This window comes from Bufo bufo, chromosome 4 (assembly GCF_905171765.1).
Source record: "Bufo bufo chromosome 4, aBufBuf1.1, whole genome shotgun sequence".
NCBI classification, from domain to species: Eukaryota; Metazoa; Chordata; class Amphibia; order Anura; family Bufonidae; genus Bufo; species Bufo bufo.
Window position 1 is genome coordinate 398,939,136 of NC_053392.1, and position 22,140 is coordinate 398,961,275.

The 22,140-nt window shown below is 44.9% G+C and overlaps 1 protein-coding gene across 1 annotated transcript in view; it reads right to left on the reverse strand.

The window, feature by feature from the left end:
* Window positions 1-22,140, reverse strand: part of PLG (plasminogen) — a 178,889-nt gene that overhangs the window by 2,147 nt on the left and 154,602 nt on the right. The gene's annotated exons all lie outside the window — the stretch shown is intronic.

A 22,140-nucleotide genomic window follows, 5' to 3' on the forward strand; every position in this document is an offset into this window, starting at 1 on the left:
AGGTGGATTAAAGGCCATCTGTAAGCAGATTAGTACCTATGAAATTGGCTGACCTGTTGCATGTACAGTCGTGGCCAAAAGTTTTGACAATTACATAAATATTGGAAATTGGAAAAGTTGCTGCTTAAAGAGGACCTTTCACCGATCCTGACATTGTGAACTAAGTATACAGACATGGAGAGCGGCACCCGGGGATCTCACTGCACTTACTATTATCCCTGGGCGCCGCTCCGTTCTCCCGCTATGCCCTCCGGTATCTTTGGTCACTAAGTTATGGTAGGCGGAGTCTGCCCTTGTTCTGCTGTAGCGCTGGCCAATCGCAGCGCAGAGCTCACTGCCTGGGAGGTTCTTTTCTCCCAGGCTGTGAGCTCTGCGCTGCGATTGGCCAGCGCTACAGCAGAACAAGGGCAGACTCCGCCTACCATAACTTAGTGACCGAAATCTCCGCCTACTATAACTTAGTGACCGAAGATACCGGAGGACATAGCGGGAGAACGGAGCGGCGCCCGGGGATAATAGTAAGTGCAGTGAGATCCCCAGGCGCCGCTCTCCATGTCTGTATAGTTAGTTCACAATGTCAGGATCGGTAAAAGGCCCTCTTTAAGCAATTTGCATATACTCCAGAATGTTATGAAGAGTGATCAGATGAATTGAATAGTCCTTCTTTGCCATGAAAATTAACTTAATCCCAAAAAAAGCCATGAATAAAGAATGGTACAAAAACACCCTCCAACAGCAACTTCTTCCAACAATCCAACAACAGTTTGGTGAAGAACAATGCATTTTCAAGCACGATGGAGCACCGTGCCATAAGGCAAAAGTGATAACTAAGTGGCTCGGGGACCAAAACGTTGACATTTTGGGTCCATGGCCTGGAAACTCCCCAGATCTTAATCCCATTGAGAACTTGTGGTCAATCTTCCAGAGGCGCGTGGACAAACAAAAACCCACTAATTCTGACAAACTCCAAGAAGTGATTATGAAAGAATGGGTTGCTATCAGTCAGGAATTGGCCCAGAAGTTGATTGAGAGCATGCCCAGTCGAATTGCAGAGGTCCTGAAAAAGAAGGGCCAACACTGAAAATACTGACTCTTTGCATAAATGTCATGTAATTGTCGATAAAAGCCTTTGAAACGTATGAAGTGCGTGTAATTATATTTCACTACATCACAGAAACAACTGAAACAAAGATCTAAAAGCAGTTTAGCAGCAAACTTTGTGAAAACTAATAAACATTTGGCCACGACTGTACACTTGGAATCTGAAGGCATCTGTTTTGGGCCATGTTCATATGTGCCAGCATTGCTGAGAAAAATGAAATTTTAATATATGCATATTAGCGCCTAAGAGCAACGGAGGCATTGCCATTTCTCCTAGAGGCTCAGCTCTCTCTACAACTGCTGTGCCCTGTGCACTTTGATTGACAAGGCCAGGCAGGCATGATCACGTTTACACTGCGTGGCTCTGTCAATGAAAGTGCAGAGGGCGCCTCTAGGTGTTGCTCCTAGAGGCTCATTTGCATATATTAAGATATAATTTTTCTTGTGAGCTCATATGAACATGGGACAAACACAGATGTCTTCAGCTGCTATGTGCACTGCAACAGATCAGCCAGTTTCATATGTAGGTACAAATATGCTGACAGATGACCTTTAGAGGAATTCCAAAAGGCTATAATAGATGAAAGGAATAATAATGATAAAAAATAAACAATAATGATAATAATAATAATAATAATATACGCTGGGCACTGTGAGATCTATGTCATAATGGCCAACAACTGTGACAAATTCCATTTATTATAATAGGGTCCATCCATTGTTACGCAGTGAGTGTAGACACACTGTGTCCCTTGAATGGTTCTGGCTTGGGACTACTCCCAAGTGCATTATCTAAGTGTATTTACTCTTTAACACTTATACAAGGATTTGGGCTTCACTGTAGGGGAACAACCAGGCTGCCACCAGAGTAGTCCCTGTTCAAGTGACTGCTGACTCATGGAGGAAGAGGGAGGTCAAGAGACACCAGTCCGGAAAACAGAGAGCTCAGGCTGAGTGTGTGCAGTCCAGTAAACAGTCTGAGGTCAGGGCAGGCACCTCAAGGTCAGTACAGAGATCAGGCCGAAGTCAGAATAGGCAGCAAAGGGTCAAAATCCTGAAAATAGGCAGGACTTGGTACACCGGCAAATTAACATAAACAGCACACTTTTGCAGGAACTAGCAAACTGGAACCGACTGCTCAGGCACCATGCCACAGGACGAGGTGCCTTAACTGCTAGCCGATCGCCTATTGACTATATACTGTATGCCTGGGCAGTTGACATGTAACTCTGCATGGATGTTTTAAAACATCTCTGAACAGACTACAGCTGCATGTTAATTGTGCAGCTGCAAGAGCCGGGAGCCCACTGTCAGTGACAGCAGGGCTTCCAATAGAGAAGGCAGGGATTGGCTTTCCCACTGTCTCTGCCCTCCCCATTGATGTATGCACAGTGCACATTAAGCAGTACCGCTTCGTGCTCCAGTTCCAGTGGTCATGTGATTGCCAGGGGTCAGGCTCAGCTCTACAGTGAGGTTCTATTATAAAAGGGTCCATCCATTGTTACGCAGCAAGTGTAGACCCACTGTGTCCCTTAAATGGTTCTGGCTTTCCCACTGTCTCTGCCCTCCCCATTGATGTATGCATAGTGCACATTAAGAAGTACCGCTTCCTGCTCCAGTCCCAGTGGTCATGTGTGGGGCTCAGGATCAGCTCTGCAGTGAGGTTGTACAGCTCTGTACAACCTCTCTGGGGGCTGTATTCCCCCTGTAACTGGGGCTAGTATATTCGTGTAAGTGTAAAATGAATAAAAATAAATAAATTAAAAACACTACAAATTTCCATTACACACGGCACCACAGCTTCTAGCCCCACCCCTAGCAACCATAACCCATACACCCCAAATATTAAAATGACCATTATAGAAAGGGAACATAATAAAAATAAAAATTTGTTAAACGTTGTTTTTTTTAAAAATCAATTCTTTATTATTTTATCAACAAGACAAACAATACATCCAGAGTGTACATCTCTGAATACAAAACCCGCACTAAGAGTGCAGTGAGCAATTCAATAACATACATAGGGGCATTATATAGTCAAGAGTACAATATATTCAGTACAAGCAATCAAAATATGATGACATTATTAAGACATTCTCCCATAGAACTAAGACAGATTAGCAGATCGGAGCAACAAACGACCCAAGGTCCCCTTCAGTTGACCCACAAGGTACCATTCCGTCAGTGTGAACGGTCTCACAATTAATTGTATCTCCTCATCAGACATATAATGAACAATAAACGGTTTCCATTTCTGAAACAACCCCTTGGCTTGTCGTTCTTTAACAGCGAGGGAATTTAATCTCTCCAAATAAAATACATTCTTTAATTGATCTATTATAAATTGTAACCCCGGAGCATCGGCCTGCAGCCATTTTTGTAGAATACTACGGTTAACTACCATACATATCGTATGGAACAAACGAGGTAGCCCCTCTTGCCCTACCTCTCCTTCCTCATAATGAAATAAATATAGTTGAGGGGACAATGGAAGCTCTCTTCCCCAGATTCTCTTGACTAAATTCCCCACTTCCTCCCACAACCTCTTACTCTGCGGGCACGTCCAGATCCCATGAAATAAATCAGAGAAACCCACTCCACACTTCGGGCAACTAGTTATCCTATCTGGTTTCGCTGGATGAGGGGGGGATATTAAAGCCATAGATAGCACGATACATAAGTCGAAACTGCGTATCCCTCCACGACTCGTTAATAACATGCCTCCTAACCACTTCCCAACCTTTCACCATCTTTTGTTCAATATCCCCATCATCCAGCTGTTCGGCCCATTTTCCGAATCTAATACTCCTATCCCCAGTCCCATCTTCCTTTCTCATATCTAATACTCCTATCCCCAGTCCCATCTTCCTTTCTCATATCAGTGTAAATTGTGGAAATTGAGACCTTCCCACCACCTAAATCCAAGATCCTATCCAGAACATTTCTACGAATCTCTTTCTGCACCAACCCCAGTTGATTTATCACAGCCTCCTTTACCTGAGACCATTGAATAATTTGAAAGGATGACAGAGAAAACTTTGCAATCAATTCTTCACACGTTAACCACCTAGGTTCAGTGTCATGTAGTAAATGTTTCACATATAAAATCCCCTTCCGCCTCCATTCTTCAAACAATTTGTTCACATTACCCTGTACAAATTCTGGATTATCCCATAAAGGAAGATGCTTAGAGATCCTGTAAGACAACCAGTACTTCTTCCGAAGAATCCTCCACGCAGCTATTGTATCTTTAAACAACAAAGATTGCTTAATCCATACCGGAATCATCTACAACCTTGAATGTAGCAGCGCCACTGTAGACCAAGGAGCACAGAATTCCCTTTCTAGCGACAAAGCTGAGTAGAAATCAGATCCATTTATCCAGTCACAAACATGTCTTGCCATGCAAGCCAAATTATAACTTCTGATATCAGGAAAAGCGATCCCTCCCTGTTCAATCCCCTTTATTAAGGAACGCATCCTAGGCCTCTTGCCATGCCACAAAAAGTTCTTGAATGCTTTTACAATTTTAGAAACATCTATATGTTTTAACAGAATGGGGATAGTCTGCAAGGGATATAGAAATTTAGAGACCGACATCATCTTAATTAGATGATTACGCCCCAGCAACGACAACGGAAGATCATGCCATCTACGTAGTTCCTTAACTATTTTATTTATCAATGGGTCATAATTAAGTCTATATATGGACTCAGGAGTAACGTTGTTTTATTAAAGGGCTTCTGTCATCAGGAACATCGTTTTTAAACTGGCTGACTTTAAGCATCTGCTAATGTCAGCAATAGCTAACAGTCTTTTTCCCTTCTTTCTATGTGCTTCCTTTTTTGTGAAAAATGAACTTTTATCTTATGCAAATGAGCCTCTACGAGTAATGGGGTGTTGCCCCCGCTCCATTCTCCCTTCTTTGGCCAAGCCGTCATCATGTTGATTGACAGGGCCAAGCAGGATGAGGTGAACACTGCCTGGCCCTGCCAATCAACATGATGAAGGCGTGCCTAGAGGAGAGCAAGTTGAGCCTCTAGGAGTAGGGGCAACACCCCCATTGCTCTTAAAGGGTAATTTGCATAAAATCTTCAAAAATAAATTTTTTAACTTGATCTCCAAATTTCTTTAATTCTTGTGGAACACCTCAAGGGTGTAACATCAGTTTGTAACATCAGTTTTCAGTTTTAAATAATTTGAGGGATGTAGTTTCTAAAATGGGGCCATTTATGGGTGGTTTCTATTACGTAAGCCTCTCTTAATCACTTTATAACTGAATTGGTGCTTTAAAAAATGGTTTAGGAAATTTTCTTGAAAATTTTAAAAATTCTAAGCCTTCTAACATCCTAAAAAAATTAAGTGCCATTTAAAAATAATGCCAACATATGGGGAATGTTGATTTAGAACAATGTTTCCAAATTTTTGGTAAATTTTGGATTTTTTTTTAGATATAAATAAACTGAAATATATCGCCTCAAATTTACCAATGTCATGAAGTACAACGTGTCATGAGAAAACAATCTCTGAATGGCTGGATAAGTAAAAGCGTTCCAAAGTTATTACCACTGTGGGGATTCGCTCTGGTAGACAGGATAAGTGGACGCAGTATAGAGGCACCTGGTCGCGAACATAAAATTTTCCGTTCGCGAACGGGAATTTCCTCAAATGTTCGCGAACGGGCGAACCGCCATAGACTTCAATAGGCAGGCGAATTTTAAAATCCACAGGGACTCTTTCTGGCCACAATAGTGATGGAAAAGTTGTTTCAAGGGGACTAACACCTGGAATGTGGCATGCCGGAGGGGGATCCATGGCAAAACTCCCATGGAAAATTACATAGTTGACGCAGAATCTGGTTTTAATTCATAAAGGGCATAAATCACCTAACATTCCTAAATTGTTTGGAGTAACATGCTTTAAAACATCAGGTATGATGTTGTATCGATCAGGTAGTGTAAGGGTTACGCCCGCTTCACAGTGACAGACCAAACTATGACAGACCAAACTCCCCGTTTAACGCACCGCAAACAACCCATTTGCACAAGTTTGGATACCAAGCTAGCCATGTCCCGTTCCTTGTCCTCACTGATGTCATTGAAGGTCTCTTCCTCCACCCAGCCACGTACAACACCAACGGTCCCCGAAAGGTGACAACAAGCCCCCTGGGACGCCTGCTGTGTTTGGTCTTCCACCTCCTCAAAGCCACCTTCCTCCTCTGACTCCTCTTCTTCAGACTCCTCTCTCTGCATTGCCTCTCTCTGCGTTATTATAAGGTGTGTTAAGTAGTACTATTCATATCAGTTTAATCCCTGTTACGTCCACTAGTATTATTATTATTATTATAAGGTGTGTTAAGTAGTACTATTCCTATCAGTTTAATCCCTGTTACGTCCCCTATCAGGGGACGTGTATATGGCATCGATTTTCGGAACCGGGAGATGGAAAAAGATGCTTGGTCGGTCCTCCTACTTCAAATTTGGGGCACTGCGCGTGCAATCTAATGTGCCACCAGATATGAGTGGTGTGTTAAGTAGTTCTATTCTTATCAGTTTAATCCCTGTTACGTCCCCTATCAGGGGATGTGTATATGGCATCGACTCATTTCTTCCAACTGATGTGTGAATAACTCCTCTGACAGATCAAGTGAAGCGGCTGTGGTGCTAGTGTTGGTGGTGGCGGCAGGCAGGCGCGTGGTAACTTGAGAGGTGCCCGAAGCTAAGCTGGAGGAGGATGGTGCGTCAAGGTTCCGAGCGGAAGCTGTAGAAGATTGGGTGTCCTGTGTTAGCCAGTCAACTATGTCCTCAGAACTTTCGAGTTCAGGGTACGTGGCCTCTGAACACTGGGCACTATTCTAGGGCCAAAGGGAATCACAGCACCATGACCACGACGGCCCCTGCGGGGTGGCCTGCCTCTGCCTGTCGTTTTTTTTAGATTAGTTAAGTTGTACTATGCGTACAAGCTACTGTGACACCAGATATAAGTTGGCAGAGTAGATGCTGTAGGCCTGACACACACGCTTGCAGACAACTAACTGCTATTCAATCTATTACAGTCGAAAAATTATTTTTTTTTAAATGTACACTACTGTTACACCAGATATGAGTTGCACTGGTGTGACTCTGTGCCCTGGCAGGCCCTGAAACACACACGTGTGAAGGAAACTGACTGATATTATTTCACAGTCCAAAAAGTGTTTTTTTTTTTAAATGTGCACTACTGTTACACCAGATATGAGTTGCACTGGTGTGACACTGTGCCCTGGCAGGCCCTGAAACGCACACGTGTGAAGTAAACTGACTGATATTATTTCACACTCCAAAAAGTATTTTTTTTTTTTTAATGTGCACTACTGTTACACCAGATATGAGTTGCACTGGTGTGACACTGTGCCCTGGCAGGCCCTGAAACGCACGCGTGTGAAGGAAAGTGACTGATATTATTTCACAGTCCAAAAAGTTTTTTTTTTTTTAAATGTGCACCACTGTTACACCAGATATGAGTTGCACTGGTGTGACACTGTGCCCTGGCTCCTTACACCACAAAAATTGTAATAGCAAGCGATTTGTAGTGTAAAACATAAATAAATAAATAGTAGACATATTAGGTATCGCCGCGTCCATAAGAATTTGCTCTATAAAAATACCTCCCCCTAACGCTGCAGATGTTAACCCTTTAGGTGTTCCACAAGAGTTATTGGCGAATGGAGATGAAATTTCAGAATTTCTATTTCTGGTAACCTTGCCTCACAAAAATGTAATATAGATAAACCAAAAATCATATGTACCCTAAAAATAGTCCCAACAAAACTGCCACCTTATCCCGTAGTTTCCAAAATGGGGTCACTTTTATGGAGTTTCTACTCTAGGGGTGCATCAGGGGGGCTTCAAATGGGACATGGTGTAAATAAATCAGTCCAGCAAAATCTGCCTTCCAAAAACCATACGGTGCAGCTTTCCCTCTACGCCCTACTGTGTGCCCGTAGAGTAGTTTACGGCCACATATGGGGTGTTTCTGCAAACTACAGATTCGGGGCATTAAATACAGCATTTTGTTTGGCTGTTAACCCTTGCTTTGTTACTGGAAAAAAGGGATTAAAATGAATTTTGAGAATTTAAATTTTTTGGCAAATTTTCCATCTGCATTTGCCAATAACTTTTGTGTAACACCTAAAGGGTTAACAAAGTTTGTAAAAATCAGTTTTGAATACCTTGAGGGGTGTAGTTTCTTAGATGGGGTCACTTGTATGCAATTTCTACTCTAGGGGTGCATCAGGGGGGGCTTCAAATGGGACATGGTGTAAATAAACCAGTCCAGCAAAATCTGCCTTCCAAAAACTGTATGGCGGACCTTTCCCTCTACGCCCTACTGTGTGCCCGTACAGTAGTTTACGGCCACATATGGGGTTGTTTCTGCAAACTACAGAATCGGGGCAATAAATATAGCATTTTGTTTAGCTGTTAACCCTTGCTTTGTCACTGGAAAAAATAGATTAAAATGGAAAATTTGCCCAAAAATTTAAATTCTCAAATTACATCCCCATTTGCCAATAACTCTTGTGCAACACCTAAAAGGTTAACAAAGTTAGTAAAATCAGTTTTGAATATCTTGAGGGGTGTAGTTTCTTAGATGGGGTCACTTTTATGGAGTTTCTACTCTAGGGGTGAAACAGGGGGGCTTCAAATGGGACATGGTGTAAATAAACCAGTTCAGCAAAATCTGACTTCCAAAAACCACACGGCGCATCTTTCCCTCTACGCCCTACTGTGTGCCCGTACAGTAGTTTACCTCTACATATGGGGTGTTTCTACAAACTACAGAATCGGGGCAAAAAATATTGAGTTTTGTTTTGGCTGCTAACCCTTGCTTTGTTACTGGAAAAAATGGATTAAAATGGAAAATTTGCCAAAAAAAAATCAAAATTTTATCTCCATTTGCCATTAACCCTTGTGCAACACCTAAAGGGTTAACGACGTTTGTAAAATTTTTGGGTGGTTTCTATTATGTAAGCCTCACAAAGTGACTTCAGACCTGAACTGGTCCCTAAAAATTGGGTTTTTGAATTTTTCTGAAAAATTTCAAGATTTGCTTCTAAACTTCTAAGCCTTGTAACATCCCCAAAATATAAAATATCATTCCCAAAATGATCCAAACATGAAGAAGACATATGGGGAATGTAAAGTAATAACTATTTTTGGATGTATTACTATGTATTATAGAAGTAGAGAAATTGAAACTTGGAAATTAGCAATTGTTTACAAATTTTTGCTAAATTTGGTATTTTTTTTATAAATAAAAAAGTTTTTTTTTTACTTCATTTTACCAGTGTCATGAAGTACAATATGTGACAAAAAAAACTATCTCAGAATGGCCTGGATAAGTCAAAGCATTGTGAGACAGTGACAGGTCTCATACAGGGTAGAGGCATGGAAGGGGTGGATAGTTCGGTCCACACCCCTATTCCACCACAGGCGAGACCAGCTGGAAGTAATCAGGCTGGAACAAAGCACCTCCCAGGGTGTCAGAAAGGGGGGAGAGTGTTACCTGTGGACAGAGGCCTGGAGGATCTGTCAGTGTGGTCCAAGCCAGGAGGGCTGAGAGACCACAATTCCCCAAGAGACACTGGACTGGAGACAGTGGGCGTACTGTGTTCTGTACAGCCAGGAGGCTGTGGGACATTGGCTCAGAAAGCTGCATGTGTTCACAGGGTGTGAACAGGGACTTAGGTGAGTCAGGGATCTGTTTGTTTAGTTAGAGCCCAGCCGAGCGAGTGTTTATTATTTTGTATTATTGTTTAAATAAAGCAGCGTGTTTGGATCTGAAACTTGGTGTCCTGAAGATATCTGTGAGAATGACCCCCGAAAGAGAGCTGATCTCCTACAATTGGTGGAGGATGCGGGCAAGTTGTCCATGAGAGAAGGGCAATGGTCGGTTGCTAGGGGCAACGACGAGACAGCAGGTGCTGCTGAAAGCTGTTTTGCCGTGTGTGGAGTTAAAGGGCCAGAAGCCTGTTTGTTCAGTGGAGCAGGTGCTGCTCGTGCTATTGTGGACTATTTTTGCTGTGGTGCAGAGATTTAAAGGGCGAGAAGCCCAGAGAAGAGACTGACTGACTGAAAAAAATAAAATAAAAAATGTTGTGTTGTTGTCACTATGAGGTCTGTGCAGAACCACTTGCAGCAGGACTACGCAACAGATGATTGTGAGGTCAGAAGATCTGATACAGAAAGATCCTGCGAGTTGGTGATTGGGGGAATCCCGCTGTGGTTCACTTTAGATTCCCACCATCGCGTGTCCTGGGTTATGCCCGAAGTACTGGACTTTCTAAAGAGGGGGCCAGAGACAGATGTCACCGTGTCTCTGACCTTTATCACGGACTATGGCCCTGTGCAATGGGAGCTCTTAAAATGTGAGACCCTGGAAGTGGAGTTTGTGCTCGGCAAAGACTTTCCGTTCTTCTGGCAGCTATGGAGCGGAAAAAAGGCTTCGAGTTGTGCGGCTGGAGTTCCAGAGTAAAAGATGTGTGCCGTTGCCAAGGGCAACCGTCTGGAAGACAGGATGGAGAACAGTGTGGTTTTCCGGAGTCCCTATATTACTTGCGACTGTGCACAGAGTCCAAAAGGGTGTGGCTGGAGTGACCGTCCAGGAAAAGTTGGGACTCCAGGCCATGCTGTTTCCGGTGGCAACGTTTGCAGTAAGGAGTCTGCCGGTGTTCGGGATACCAGGAACCAAGAGAAGGCTGGTGATCTTGGTAGAGATGTCTGGGGAATATCGTCGTCTCCCGAATCCACGACGTCAGGCGGTCAGACTGTTCCTGTTAATAGTTGTGTGGCAGATCCAGTGACCGTAAACCGGCCGCAGTGGAAACCGGCTGGGTCAGTGACAAAAAAATCACTGAGGCGAAAAACCGTCTCGGAAGTGTATGACATTGGGAAAAACGCAGTGTCTTAACAGGCGGGTAAGCCTGTTGCGGATACTCCCTCGCAGGAACCTGCAGGGAAGAAGGTTTCTGGGTCGCCCAAAGAGCCTGTGATCAAAGCTAGACTTGGGGTGGTGAAAGTCAGATCCCATGCTAGCCAGGGTAAGAGGTAGCATGATGGCCGCCCCAGAGACTGATAGAGTGTTACATGTTCGGGACAATTATGTGGATAATACGGACTATCAGGTGGTTCTCACTGAGGGAGAGTCTCCGGTGAGAACTGGGACTGGTGAACCTGATGTTACAAATACACTCATACATGAGGGAATGGTGGGATGTAATTTCCCCTTATGCTTGGAGGTTTTATGTAATGGAGACACTTTTGCAGAGAGTGACAAAACTCCTGCAGAACCTGTACCTGTCCCTTTAAATGATAACGTGAAGGAGCTGCACATTCAGAACAAGGGTGCAGATAAGGTGCAAAGTGATGGTACCATGTTTGCCAAAATGCATAATGGAAATGTGATGTCATGTGAAATATGTGATAATAATCACATGCCTTTTCCTTTGCAGGCTGTGATTGGGGAAGAAGCTCCCCCTGTTGGTAAACATGTGTCTGATGTAAAAGTGTTGATAAATGTTGAAGGAACACCACTAGGAGACCCCATTGTAGACAATGTGGCGGGGCTAGAGTATGTACCACATGTACCAGAAGTGGGTATGCAGTCTCCACAGGGTTCTATGGTTACTGAGGAAATGTCTAAGGTGGAGATTAGTTGATGTGTGCCCCTAGAGGTCAGCGTTAATAATGACACGAGTCACATAGGCGATATATGTGCTGTGACCATTAGCAACTCCGAGAGGGAAGCTACCAGGTCAAAGTATTGTGAAATTCAGGCAGTCACTAGTAGCGACCAGATGACAGTTATACCTGACGTGACGAGAGCTGAGTGGGGAGACGGCAGCCTAGTGTCTGAGACCCATACCCAGGCAGGGTAGATGACCTGACAGGTCAGTACAGCTACAAACTTGAAGATGTTTTCCCTCACTTCGCACAGTCCCTAGATACACTAGAGAAGGGACTAGCAGTTCTCGCAGAGCAACTGCAGAAAGCTCCAGAGGAGTCACAGGAAGAGACTCAGAAAGAGATAAATGAACTGAAGGATCTAGAGTCACAAATAGAGGCGGAAATTCTCTAACTTCAAGAGGAACTTGCAGCTTCTGAGCGATCCAGACGTCATGCAGAGCAGAAAAGGGACGGACTGGCTTATGAGGTCTTAACCACCTCAGCCCCCAGTGCTTAAACACCCTGAAAGACCAGGCCACTTTTTACACTTCTGACCTACACTACTTTCACCGTTTATTGCTCGGTCATGCAACTTACCACCCAAATGAATTTTACCTCCTTTTCTTCTCACTAATAGAGCTTTCATTTGGTGGTATTTCATTGCTGCTGACATTTTTACTTTTTTTGTTATTAATCGAAATTTAACGATTTTTTTGCAAAAAAATGACATTTTTCACTTTCAGTTGTAAAATTTTGCAAAAAAAACGACATCCATATATAAATTTTGCTCTAAATTTATTGTTCTACATGTCTTTGATAAAAAAAAAATGTTTGGGTAAAAAAAAAATGGTTTGGGTAAAAGTTATAGCGTTTACAAACTATGGTACAAAAATGTGAATTTCCGCTTTTTGAAGCAGCTCTGACTTTCTGAGCACCTGTCATGTTTCCTGAGGTTCTACAATGGCCAGACAGTACAAACACCCCACAAATGACCCCATTTCGGAAAGTACACACCCTAAGGTATTCGCTGATGGGCATAATGAGTTCATAGAACTTTTTATTTTTTGTCACAAGTTAGCGGAAAATGATGATTTTTTTCTTTTTTTTTTTTTTTCTTACAAAGTCTTATATTCCACTAACTTGTGACAAAAAATAAAAACTTCCATGAACTCACTATGCCCATCACGAAATACCTTGGGGTCTCTTCTTTCCAAAATGGGGTCACTTGTGGGGTAGTTATACTGCCCTGGCATTCTAGGGGCCCAAATGTGTGGTAAGGAGTTTGAAATCAAATTCTGTAAAAAATGACCTGTGAAATCCGAAAGGTGCTCTTTGGAATATGGGCCCCTTTGCCCACCTAGGCTGCAAAAAAGTGTCACACATCTGGTATCTCTGTACTCAGGAGAAGGTGGGGAATGTGTTTTGGGGTGTCTCTTTACATATACCCATGCTGGGTGAGAGAAATATCTTGGCAAAATACAACTTTTCCCATTTTTTTATACAAAGTTGGCATTTGACCAAGATATTTATCTCACCCAGCATGGGTATATGTAAAAAGACACCCCAAAACACATTCCTCAACTTCTCCTGAATACAGAGATACCAGATGTGTGACACTTTTTTGCAGCCTAGGTGGGCAAAGGGGCCCATATTCCAAACAGCACCTTTCGGATTTCACAGGTCATTTTTTACAGAATTTGATTTCAAACTCCTTACCACACATTTGGGCCCCTAGAATGCCAGGGCAGTATAACTACCCCACAAGTGACCCCATTTTGGAAAGAAGACACCCCAAGGTATTCCGTGAGGGGCATGGCGAGTTCCTAGAATTTTTTATTTTTTGTCGCAAGTTAGTGGAAAATGCTGATTTTTTTTTTTTTTTTTTCAGACAAAGTCTCATATTCCACTAACTTATGACAAAAAATAAAAACTTCCATGAACTCACTATGCCCATCAGCGAATACCTTGGGGTCTCTTCTTTCCAAAATGGGGTCACTTGTGGGGTAGTTATACTGCCCTGGCATTCTAGGGGCCCAAATGTGTGGTAAGGAGTTTGAAATCAAATTCTGTAAAAAATGACGAGTGAAATCCGAAAGGTGCTCTTTGGAATGTGGGCCCCTTTGCCCACCTAGGCTGCAAAAAAGTGTCACACATCTGGTATCTCCGTATTCAGTAGAAGTTGGGGAATGTGTTTTGGGGTGTCTTTTTACATATACCCATGCTGGGTGAGATAAATATCTTGGTCAAATGCCAACTTTGTATAAAAAAATGGGAAAAGTTGTCTTTTGCCAAGATATTTCTCTCACCCAGCATGGGTATATGTAAAATGACACCCCAAAACACATTCCCCACCTTCTCCTGAGTACGGAGATACCAGATGTGTGACACTTTTTTGCAGCCTAGGTGGGCAAAGGGGCCCATATTCCAAAGAGCACCTTTCGGATTTCACAGGTCATTTTTTACAGAATTTGATTTCAAACTCCTTACCACACATTTGGGCCCCTAGAATGCCAGGGCAGTATAACTACCCCACAAGTGACCCCATTTTGGAAAGAAGAGACCCCAAGGTATTCGCTGATGGGCATAGTGAGTTCATGGAAGTTTTTATTTTTTGTCATAAGTTAGTGGAATATGAGACTTTGTATGAAAAAAAAAAAAAAAAAAATCAGCATTTTCCACTAACTTGCGACAAAAAATAAAAAATTCTAGGAACTCGCCATGCCCCTCACGGAATACCTTGGGGTGTCTTCTTTCCAAAATGGGGTCACTTGTGGGGTAGTTATACTGCCCTGGCATTTTCCAGGGGCCCTAATGTGTGGTAAGTAGGTAAATGACCAGTGAAATCCGAAAGGTGCTCTTTGGAATGTGGGCCCCTTTGCCCACCTAGGCTGCAAAAAAGTGTCACACATCTGGTATCGCCGTATTCAGGAGACGTTGGGGAATGTGTTTTGGGGTGTCTTTTTACATATACCCATGCTGGGTGAGAGAAATATCTTGGCAAAAGACAACTTTTTCCATTTTTTTATACAAAGTTGGCATTTGACCAAGATATTTATCTCACCCAGCATGGGTATATGTAAAATGACACCCCAAAACACATTGCCCAACTTCTCCTGAGTACGGCGATACCAGATGTGTGACACTTTTTTGCAGCCTAGATGCGCAAAGGGGCCCAAATTCCTTTTAGGAGGGCATTTTTAGACATTTGGATACCAGACTTCTTCTCACGCTTTGGGGCCCCTAGAATGCCAGGGCAGTATAAATACCCCACATGTGACCCCATTTTGGAAAGAAGACACCCCAAGGTATTCAATGAGGGGCATGGCGAGTTCATAGAAATTTTTTTTTTTTGGCACAAGTTAGCGGAAATTGATATTTTTTATTTTTTTCTCACAAAGTCTCCCGTTCCGCTAACTTGGGACAAAAATTTCAATCTTTCATGGACTCAATATGCCCCTCACGGAATACCTGGGGGTGTCTTCTTTCCGAAATGGGGTCACATGTGGGGTATTTATACTGCCCTGGCATTCTAGGGGCCCTAAAGCGTGAGAAGAAGTCTGGAATATAAATGTCTAAAAAATTTTACGCATTTGGATTCCGTGAGGGGTATGGTGAGTTCATGTGAGATTTTTTTTTTTGTCACAAGTTAGTGGAATATGAGACTTTGTAAGAAAAAAAAAAAAATTCCGCTAACTTGGGCCAAAAAAAAGACTGAATGCAGCCTTACAGGGGGGGGTAGATCAATGACAGGGGGGTGATCAATGACAGGGGGGTGATCAGGGAGTCTATATGGGGTGATCACCCAACTGTCATTGATCACCCCCCTGTAAGGCTGCATTCAGACGTCCGTATGATTTTTACGGATCCGATCAGTCTATCAGTGGATCCGTAAAAATCATGCGGACATCTGAATGGAGCTTTACAGGGGGGTGATCAATGACAGAGGGGTAATCAATGACAGGGGGGTGATCAGGGAATCTATATGGGGTGATCACCACAGTCATTGATCACTCCCCTGTAAGGCTGCATTCAGACGTCCGTATGATTTTTACGGATCCGATCAGTCTATCAGTGGATCCGTAAAAATCATGCGGACATCTGAATGGAGCTTTACAGGGGGGTGATCAATGACAGAGGGGTAATCAATGACAGGGGGGTGATCAGGGAGTCTATATGGGGTGATCACCTCCGTCATTGATCACTCCCCTGTAAGGCTGCATTCAGACGTCCGTATGATTTTTACGGATCCGATCAGTCTATCAGTGGATCCGTAAAAATCATGCGGACATCTGAATGGAGCTTTACAGGGGGGTGATCAATGACAGAGGGGTAATCAATGACAGGGGGGTGATCAGGGAGTCTATATGGGGTGATCACCACAGTCATTGATCACTCCCCTGTAAGGCTGCATTCAGACGTCCGTATGATTTTTACGGATCCGATCAGTCTATCAGTGGATCCGTAAAAATCATGCGGACATCTGAATGGAGCTTTACAGGGGGGTGATCAATGACAGAGGGGTAATCAATGACAGGGGGGTGATCAGGGAGTCTATATGGGGTGATCACCACAGTCATTGATCACGCCCCTGTAAGGCTGCATTCAGACGTCCGTATGATTTTTACGGATCCGATCAGTCTATCAGTGGATCCGTAAAAATCATGCGGACATCTGAATGGAGCTTTACAGGGGGGTGATCAATGACAGGGGGGTAATCAATGACAGGGGGGTGATCAGGGAGTCTATATGGGGTGATCACCACAGTCATTGATCACTCCCCTGTAAGGCTGCATTCAGACGTCTGTATGATTTTTACGGATCCGATCAGTCTATCAGTGGATCCGTAAAAATCATGCGGACATCTGAATGGAGCTTTACAGGGGGGTGATCAATGACAGGGGGGTGATCAGGGAGTCTATATGAGGTGATCACCTCCGTCATTGATCACTCCCCTGTAAGGCTGCATTCAGACGTCCGTATGATTTTTACGTATCCGATCAGTCTATCAATGGATCCGTAAAAATCATGCGGACATCTGAATGGAGCTTTACAGGGGGGTGATCAATGACAGGGGGGTGATCAGGGAGTCTATATGGGGTGATCACCTCCGTCATTGATCACTCCCCTGTAAGGCTGCATTCAGATGTCCGTATGATTTTTACGGATCCGATCAGTCTATCAGTGGATCCGTAAAAATCATGCGGACATCTGAATGGAGCTTTACAGGGGGGTGATCAATGACAGGGGGGTAATCAATGACAGGGGGGTGATCAGGGAGTCTATATGGGGTGATCAGGGGTGATCAAGGGCTAATAAGGGGTTAATAAGTGACGGGGGGGGGGGTGTAGTGTAGTGGTGCTTGGTGCAACATATTACTGAGCTGCCTGTGTCCTCTGGTGGTCGATCCAAACAAAGGGGACCACCAGAGGACCAGGTAGCAGGTATATTAGACGCTGTTATCAAAACAGCGTCTAATATACCTGTTAGGGGTTAAAAAAATCACATCTCCAGCCTGCCAGCGAACGATCGCCGCTGGCAGGCTGGAGATCCACTCGCTTACCTTCCGATCCTGTGAACGCGCGCGCCTGTGTGCGCGCGTTCACAGGAAATCTCGCGTCTCGCGAGAGGACGCACCGGCGCGTCCACCCAGAACAACAGGACCGCCGCAAAGACGCAATCCTGCGTACGGCGGTCCTGAGGAGGTTAAACAGCGCCTCAGAAAAATCTGCTCTCTTGAAGGAGAAAAGACATTTGGAAGCCGGGATGGCTCAACTTAATCAAGAGTTTCGTGATCGGATGGTGGACCTGGACCACCAAAGACAAACTGTGTCTAGATTGGAGAAGAAACAGAAGTTTGACCAGCTCCTGGCTGAAGAGAGGTGCATATCAACTCGATATGCCCAGTAACGTGACCAAGCGGTGGCTGATGCTCGGGAGAAGGAGACCAGGGCCCTCTCCTTGGCTAGAACCCTTGAAGAAGTGCTTGAGGAGCGAGATAAATTTGAGAGGCTGAACAGGCAACTCAGAGCAGAGATGGAAAATCTTGTGAGCTCAAAGGATGACGTTGGGAATGAGTTGGAGATGTCTAAGTTAGAGCCTATTAAGAATGGATCTGGAGATGGTGTCACTGCGGTGCTGGCTGTGGCAGAGAAGATGGAAGATGCTTCTGCTGAACCAGTTGATGGGGCTGATGTGGATGCCGAAGACCACAGACCTGTGGTAGAGTGTAGCCTAGGCCGGAAGACGTCCCCTCTGCCTTCCAAATAGCCAGCAGCCTGCTGGGGAAGAAGTACGAGGAGGTGAACGATCCGTTTTTGGATCCGGGCTATTACGATGGGCTGTCTCTCCTGACTCCTCCCCAAAAGGACACCAGTGTCCTGGGTGAGCCTCTGGAGAAAACGCCAGAAGATGAGGAGTATGCTGAAGACCCCGGTGCCTCCTGCCTTGATGAGAAAGAGGGGGAGGGGTTAAGATGGCAAGCGTATGGTGCCATGTCTGAGAAGGCTCTCAAAGAGACTGGAAACTCAGAGAAGACAAAGGATGAAGAAGTTAAGGCCGATGTGTTGGTTGACATGAAGTCCCCAGGTGCTGCAGAGACCAAAGTTAAGACAAAGGGAGCGGCAGCCGAAGTGGAAAAAGCCACTAAAAAAGCAGAGGTCTCTGAAACTGCCACCATAGCTGGGGTAACTACTGCTGGAAAGAAGGAAGAAGTGACCCAGATGCACGTAAAAGAAGCGAGCAGGGGCAGGCATGCTCTGCTGAAGGAGCCCTGCAAAGCAAAGGAGAAAGTGTCGGGACAGGACCATGACTGGGAACAGTTCAGTCAAGAGCTGCAGCAGTCCAAGAAAGGACATGAGGCGCATGTGCGGGAACCAGAGGTTTAAAAAAGAGAGAGAGATCAAAGAGTGCGAGAGCGCATCATTATCACCCGCGAAAGAGTAGAAAAAAGAGTACCTGGCCATGAGATGGGCACATGAGGCCTTTAGGCAGTTTAGATTGGGCAAGATGTTAGTTTTGGTGACAAACCAAGCTCTGCTGGCGTGGGTCTGGCAGAACAAAGGGAAGGTACGTGTCACCGAGGTTCCTGGCCTCGGTGAAATAAGAACCGGTAATTTTTTTTGTCAGCGGCAGCTAGTGCTCACTGACACTGTGTTACTCAGTGTGGCTGTAAAGCCAATCTGGGCCGGTTCTTATTGGGAGCAGCCAAAGAGCAGGGTGGGTGGCTGTTCCCCATGTCCAGGCCAGGTGGATGCCCTCTCACCAGCCTCCCGTGGTTATGCAGATGTTCACCCTCACGGGCTTGAACAAAGGGGGGGGATATGTGAGACAGTGACAGGTCTCACGCAGGGTAGAGGCAAGGAAGGGGTGGATAGTTCGGTCCACACCCCTATTCCACCACAGGCGAGACCAGCTGGAAGTAATCAGGCTGGCATAAAGAACCTCCCAGGGTGTCAGAAAGGGGGGAGTATGTTACCTGTGGACAGAGGCCTGGAGGATCTGTCAGTGTGGTCCAAGCCAGGAGGGCTGAGGGACCACGATTCCCCAAGAGACACTGGACTGGAGACAGTGGGCTTACTGTGCTCTGTACAGCCAGGAGGCTGTGGGACATTGGCTCAGAAAGCCGCACGTGTTCACAGGGTGTGAACAGGGACTTAAGTGAGTCAGGGATCTGTTTGTTTAGTTAGAGCCCAGCCAGGCAAGTGTTTATTATTTTGTATTATTTATGTTTATGCAGATGTGCCGCAATAAAGCAGCGTGTTTGGATCTGAAACTTGGTGTCCTGAAGATATCTGTGAGAATGACCCCCGAAAGAGAGCTGATCCCCTACAGCGTTTTAAAGTTATCACCACTTAAAGTGACACTGGTCAGATTTGCAAAAAATGGCCCGGTCCTTAAGGTGAAATAAGGCTGTGTCCTAAAGGGGTTAAGCAATTTTCTTATGTAGGGGCTAATTTTTTGCAGGATGAGGTGACGGTTTTATTGGTACCATTTTGTGGTACGTAAACCTTTTTGATCGCTTAGTGTTGCACTTTTTGTGATGTAGGGTGACAAAAATGGCTTTTTTTTTACACAGTTTATATTTTAAATTTTTATGGTGTTTATCGGACGGGGTCGATCATGTGATATATTTATAGAGATGGTCGTTACGGATGGGGTGATACCTAATATGTGTAGTTTATATTTTTTCATATTTTAATCTCTTATAAATAAGCAGATATAATAAAAGGCAATTTATTTTATTTTTAATTTACATATTTATTTATATTTTTTTACTTTTTTATTTTCACACTTTTTTTTTTATCAAGTCCCACTTGGATCTTGAAGATCCAGTGGGGCTGATGGCTGTACTATACTTTGCAATGCTCTTGCATTGCAAAGTATAATACTATCAGTTTTACACTGATAGATGGCAACACTAGATGCCTTTGCAAGGCGTCTGGTTGCCATGGCAACTATCGGGCGCTGCCATCGCAGCGCGGCAGCCCGGTGGTTGAGAGAGGGAGCCCCCTCTCTTTGTTTGCTGTCAGCGGCATCTAAGGGGTTACAGCAGAGTGTCAGCATACAGCTGACACTCGCTGTTGATGGCGGCGGCTCAGGAACGGAGCCGCCGCTATCACAAATAGCAGGGGGGCGGAGCAGGGGGACCCACGGGGGGGGGGGGGAGCGCAGGGTCCAAATGGGGGCAGGACTGGCACAGATGGGGGCAGGAACGGCACAGATGGGGGCAGAGCATGGAGGCAACAGCAAGCAGGGAAGACATCGGGGGGCACATATATGGGGACACACAGCAGTCAGTGCCTGATTTCAGGCTCTGATCTGCAGAGCGCAGATCAGAGCATGAAACCGGCATTTTAACACTGCCGCGATCCGATTGGTTAGTCTGCACAGACTAACCAATCGGATCGATTGCAGGCAAGTGACCACTCTAATTGGTACCTTGCCGGCATTACTGGACTGTATGCTGTCCGTGATAGCAGCAGTCCAGGGGCAGAAGCTTTAATCCAAGCGTTTTGCAGCGCTTGGATTAAAGAGCTGCCATGACTTCTATACACGTGCTAGCTGCACGGGGTATGTGCAAATAGCACGTATATAGACGTATTGCAGTCGGGAAGGGGTTAATCGTTGAAATGTGGCGGGGGCGTAATAAAGGCCAAAGGGTAACATCTTATACTGATACAGTCCCTTAGGGGTGATGAAGGCAGTATTTTCTTTGACGGCCTCCGTTAAGGGCACTTGCCAGTACCCTTTGGTGAGGTCCAAGACCGAGAAATACCTTGCCTGTCCTAACCGCTCGATTAGCTCATCCACCCGGGGAATGGGATAGGCATCAAATTTAGAAATCTCATTTAATTAACGAAAATCATTACAGAACCGTAATGTCCTGTCTGGCTTGGGTATTCGAACCATTGGGCTGGCCCATTCAGTTTTAGACTCCTCGATAACATCCAGCCTCAGCATTAGCTGCACTTCCTCCGAGGTGGCTTTTCGCCGAATCTCGGGCACCCGGTGCAGCTTTAACCGGACTTTTGCCTGGGTCTCGGTGACAATATCATGCTGGATTATGGAAGTGCGTCCAGGGAGTTCTGAGAACATATCGGTGTTCCAACTAACGAATTCCCTGGCTTCCTGAGCCTGTTTAGAGGAGAGGCTGTCAGCAATTCTTATTGTGGCAACTGCTTCCCCTGCAGCAGACAGAAGGGCCAAAACCTCTTCCCCTAGACAAACCGACCGCGGTCTGTCCTCAACGCAGGTCTCCCTATCCTTCCAAGGTTTTAGTAGATTAACATGGTCGACCTGCTCCGGCTTTCGCCGCCCTGGCTGGTGTATCTTGTAATTTACATCTCCAATTTTCTCTATTACCTCGAAGGGCACCTGCCACCTAGCCAAGAACTTACTGTCCACTGTCGGTACCAGAACCAAGACTTGATCACCCGGGTTAAAGCTCCGGACTTAAGCCTGCCGGTTATAGATTCGACCATTCTTGCATCTGGGTGACGTATTCAATAACACTTTTATACGGAGTGGGCTTTTGTTCCCATGCTTCCTTGGCTACGTCCAACAGCCCTCAAGGATGTCTTCCATATAGCAGTTTTAAGGGCGAGAACCAAGTAGAGGCTCTCACACTGCGAACATGAGATAGGGCAGGAGGAGGTCCCAGTCCCTTCCATCTTTGGACACCACTATTTTTAACATATTTTTTTAAGGTTTGGTTAAATTTTTCTACCAGCCCGTCCGTTTGCAGATGGCAGACGGACATCCGTAACTATTTTATGTGCAGCAACTTGCTCAATTCCCTCATGACCTTGGACATGAACGGGGTCCCTTGGTCCGTCAA